This window comes from Hevea brasiliensis, chromosome 15, assembly GCF_030052815.1.
Source record: "Hevea brasiliensis isolate MT/VB/25A 57/8 chromosome 15, ASM3005281v1, whole genome shotgun sequence".
Classification (NCBI taxonomy): Eukaryota; Viridiplantae; Streptophyta; class Magnoliopsida; order Malpighiales; family Euphorbiaceae; genus Hevea; species Hevea brasiliensis.
In genome coordinates this window covers 1,951,006-1,956,597 of record NC_079507.1, presented here as the reverse complement: position 1 = coordinate 1,956,597, position 5,592 = coordinate 1,951,006, and the positions used below count along the sequence as shown (strand labels likewise).

General features: G+C 24.1%; 1 pseudogene; it reads left to right on the top strand.

Moving 5' to 3' along the window:
• Positions 1–2,094: 2,094 nt before the first annotated feature.
• Positions 2,095–3,242, top strand: LOC110657148 (vacuolar iron transporter homolog 4-like; annotated as a pseudogene).
• Positions 3,243–5,592: the final 2,350 nt, after the last annotated feature.

Here is a 5,592-nt window from a genome sequence, read left to right as displayed (position 1 = left end):
ATTCATAAATTTAGTCTTGAAATTTGAATTTCAAATATTAATTTTAAAATTCATAAATTTAAAAATATCTTGTTTGGCTTATAAAAAATTTTTTTAACTTTTAAATTAAAAATAGAGATGAATATTCTATAAATTTTTTTTTATTAGGTTGAATTGGAATGGTAAAAGCATTAAGGTAGTATTTGGTATAAATAAATTTTATAAAATTTTGTGGTATTCATTTGTATATTTAAAATTTTAATGTTTGATTTAAATAAAAATTCATTTAAAATTTTTAATAATCAATTCTATGAAATTTATTATAACTAAACTAAATTCCGTCAAAATTGATAGAATTTACACATGAATTCCTAACTTAAAATCCTATATATTTCAAGTGATAAAATTATTCTCTCATTATATCATTTTATTTTATTTTATTTATTCTTAATTTAAAATTCATTTCATTTGAAATAAATTTCATACTTAATATAAAATATACCAAATAAAGAAATTCATTTGCAAATGAATTTTATCATTAAATTCATTTAGAAATAAAATAGATTTTACTATAAAATTGAACTAAATATGGTCTAAATCTAAACTGTCAAAATATAAACAAATATCAAAGGTTAACAAAAATATTTTAATTAGTTAATTAATTTCTCTAAATGAGTTTTAAGGTACTTCCTCACTTTTAGGTTGCGTTTGGATTGGATTTCAACTAAATGTTTGATTTAAAATTTAAAATTTATAAATTTATAAATCTTTTGATTAGCTAATTAAAAAAATTTCATAGAAATACCTAAAAATTATAACATCATGTAAAGTTGATATATTTTGATTATAGTAGAATGAATTTAAAATATTAATATAAAAATAATTATTTTAAATTTTTTATTTTTTAAGTTGTAAACAATATATTTAGTTTAAATCAAAATTTATAAGATTAAATCTTTCAATTCAAATATAGCATTAATTTATTTATTTAAAAATTAATATCTTCAGTGTTATAATGAGAATAAAATTTTGAAGAGTAAACTATTCAAAATAAGACCTCATGATTTGTATATTTTTTTTAGAGAAAACAAGTGATATACAAACAATGAGTGGTAGAAGCACCTAGCAAATAAAGTCCCACTGAATGTTCTAGCAAGTGTGAATGCATTGGATTCCCTAATGAAAAATGGCATGTCTTCTTTATTCTTTTTATTATTATTTATTTGTGCTTCGGTTATCAATGTCTTCATATTGGGAAGGTAGTTATGTGAAATATATTAGTTTAATTCCCGTTTTGGTTACATCAGTAATTAACTTCACTTTCTTTATAAATATAAACATCTATGGGCGTGTGTCATCCACACTTCTCTATATCCAAAATCTCAAATTCCATTATAAAAAATTATATGATTATTTGAGTTATGTTTAAAAATAAAAAATATTTGAATTATGTTTAAAAATTTTAAAAATTATAAAATTCAATTAAAAATTGATTTGGTTATGAATTACATGGATTGACGGTTTTAGTTTATCTTTTTATCAATTTTTATATAAAATGATGTCGTTTTACGCATGTGATAGTCATTAATTAGTAAGTTTTATAAAGTAGTAATATCTATTTCTCAAAAAGGTCACTCTAAAATTCTTTTAAGAATAATATAAATTTATTATCAGTATTTTGGATACTCAATTGTTGTAAGGAATAATTGTACACTAATAATTAAAATTTAAGAGCAAATTAGACAAGTTGATTAAATATTAAAATGATAAATTTCTGAGATACAAGTAAATACACTAAATTTAATTTATGAAGAATTATAGTGATTATTTAATATTAATATGTTACTATTGATTTATAAAAAATTATTAATTACTTATTCAAGATGAACAGTCAGAATTTAATTTTGATTAAATTTTAAGCTTTTCAACTTTATCTTTATCGATTCCCAATCGACTTGCTATAAAAACCTTGGAAAAATAAATGATATATTATATTACAATTTACAAACAATGCATGTTGGCTGCCCCTAGCAAAATCCCACTGTTCTTGCAAGTGTGAATGCATTAGATTCCTTAATGAAAAATGACAACTAATCTTTATTCTTTGTTTATTTATTTATTTTTGTTCTTCCTTTATTACAGTCTTCACTTTGGGAGGCATTTATGTGCAGTATATTACTTTACTTCTCCATTTGTTTCTACCTCTTTGATCTCATTATCCTCCACAAATAACCATTGCTTTGTTTTGGTTACATCACCTACTTCACTTTCTTTATAAATATCACCATCTAAGGGCGTGTGCCATCCACACTTCTCAATATGCAAAACCTCAAATTTCCTCATGGAAGCACCTCAAGAATCAAACCAAATCCAATCCTCCTTTAAGGAAACCGAAACACCACAACCTTTTACTGATCTTGAGAATCAAAGAAACCATGAACTGGAAGAAGTTGAAGTGATCTTCAACTATTCCAAAAGGGCACAGTGGCTTCGAGCTGCTGTTCTTGGTGCAAACGATGGTCTGCTTTCCACAACTTCCTTAATAATGTGTGTTGGAGCTGTTCGTCAAGATCCCAAGACCATGATTCTCTCAGGTATCGCTGGTTTAATCGGTGGTGCCTGTAGCATGGCCATTGGAGAATTTGTTTCTGTCTACTCACAATATGACACAGAATTGACTCAGCTGAAAAGAGAGACCAGATCTGCAAGTGAACTTGAGGAGAAGAAGAAACGTTTGCCAAGCCCTTTGCAGGCCGCCATCGCTTCAGCCTTTGCCTTTTCCGTGGGAGCCGTGATACCGCTTTTTGGGGCGGTTTTTGTGAAGGATTATGTAGCGAGGGTTGGGTTGTGATAGGTTTGGCTAGCCTTGGCTTGATAGGGTTTGGATGGCTAGGTGCAGTCTTAGGACATGCACCAGTTGTTAGGTCATCTTTGAGGGTTCTTGTTGGCGGATGGTTGGCTATAGGAATAACTTATGGCCTTACTAAAGCTATTGGGAGCACTGGACTTTGATCCATATATCATCTTTCTATGCACAATCACTTGGTTATATGTATCTATTTATTTATTATCATGTAGTAGCGTAAAAGATGGGATATCAGAGTCATTAATTCTTAGCAGAAAATCTTTGGCTCTCTATGTAGAAAGCTGGAAATAGATCTGCAAAATTAATTTTGGATTTGGTTGCTTGATTTGCCAATTATGTAGAAATATATGTATTACCCTTATTTCTTGTTCTATGGACTCTGCAGCTTTTAGATCTATTATTGTATTTCAATGGTAGATGTTTGCCTTTCAACAGAACATACCGGGGAGATGTTGCCAGCAGTAAGTCTCTCTTAATTTGATCTCTCTCTCTCTCTCAAATAAAGTTGAGGGTTTAATTCAGCATCTTTATTTTTTTTTCTTTTGATGAAAGTTTTTTTATTATTATTATTATTATTAATTTGTCTCTCTGAATACGAGTTTTTCTATATCAATTTTTTTACACTATATATCAATTTTATTCTTTATTTTTATATGTAATAGTCTTTAAGGGACGTGCAATATATAATTTATTATTATTATTATTATTATTATTATTATTATCTACAAAATATATATAAAAAAACATACATATAAAATTGATGTATAATTTGGTATATTAAAACAATACAGTTTCAAATTTAATTATTGATAAATAATTGTAATTTTAAAAATAATAAAATAAATTTAATTACATAATAAAATAGAGAAAATTAGTAATCTTATCCTAAAAATTTCTAAATGGAGAAGAAACTAGTAATCTTGTCTCCACAAAACCCTCTCCCTCCTCCATCTTTCTCATTATTTATCTTCTCTTTAACTCATTTTCTCCTTTTGATCTCCTTTGGTGTCCACGGGCAATCCCTCCAATTCTTTTTCTATTTTTTTATTTATTTTTATTTATTTTTATTTTTTTCATAACTCTCATATCTGTATTCGTTTAGAATTGATTTTAAGTATACCTCTTTAAATCTATCTATAATTATAGATTTAAAATGAATAAATCTTCATATTTATCCTTATTGGTAGATCTTAAATATTTGATTTTGTTTTGTCCCCTTTAATAAAGTTATTAATTACGTGAGTTTGTTAGCAAATTATTTTGTTTCTTGAAGAAGAGTGTTAGCAAATTACTAGGTGTAGATCATTTTTTGGGTAAAAAATTTAAATTTGGAGGCTATTTGATTGAGCTCGTCAAAAGACCATAAAGTAGAAAAATGGATCATACAACCCACCTATTAGTCAACCTATATACTTCATTGACATTATCAAAATTTTCAAATCCTTTATATTATCATTATTTTTTTATAAATGGTTAATTTTATTATGTAATAATATAATATGTTGATACTTTATTTCTAATTAATGAATTCTTTTATTAAAAATAAAATAAAATAAATTTAGTACCTTTTGATTCTTATAATATCAAATTTTTAAATTAAATTTTTACCAATTTTGTTTTTTATTTGATTTAGAATAATGAGAATCATGCATACATGTACCTTAAAAACAATAAAGATAAAAAAATTCATAATTATAGTAATATAATATATTTTAAAAATGTTTATTTTTGTATTATATGAGTTTACGTATTATTTTTTTTATTTAAATAAAGTCAAATGGAAAAAAATATTTACACTAATTTTCAATTTTAATAAAAACTTTTAATCTTATTAATTTAATACATTAATTTTTTATTTTAAGAGTTATGGTGTTTCATATTTATTGTCAAAATTGCTTAAGATGAATTTTATTTTTTAATTCCTAAAAATATATTTTTTTTTATAGAAATGGAAAAATATTTTATTAATTAGAAATAGAAAATAGAGAAGTACAAATATACATATTATATTTTTGAATAAATAAAACTAATCACTTATATAAAAAATAATATTAAAAATTTAGAAGATCTAGCAATATTACCAGAATATATAGATTGGTTAATAGGTGAGCTATGTGCTCTGCTTTTTTTACGATCTCATCAGATAACCTATCAGAAAAAATTTGTACCTCATATAATACTTTTCTGAAAAAACAAAATATTTTAACAACTAAAAAAATAAAAGTTCAACTAAGTTGAAAAAAAAAAACCATAAAAACTCAAAATCTGTAATAGGGACAGATATGAAGAGATATGCTCAAATTTTGTTCTAAATAGATATAGATGTAGAAGTTATTAAAAGGGAAAAAAAAAAAAAGAATTGCTACAAGTGAAAATACTCATCAATAACCATCTAAAGAGAAAATCAAAGAAAAAAAAAAGAGAAAAAATGAAAAAAAAAAATAAAAAAAGAGACAGCTAAAAAAATATATTATTTCAATCAGCACGCTATTTAAGTGATTTTATATATTTTTACTGATTAAATAAATTAATTATTAAAATTGATGTAAATTAATATCAATGATTGATGATGAATTAATAAAATTTAAAAGTTCTAATTAAAATTAAAATACGTGTAAATAAATGATTTTTTTTTTCAAAATGACGAAGAAAAAAGTTAAAATAAAGAATTATTTTTATTTTTTTAATACAGTAAAACACAATAATAATAATAATAATAATAATAATACAAAGCAAAATTAACCAAC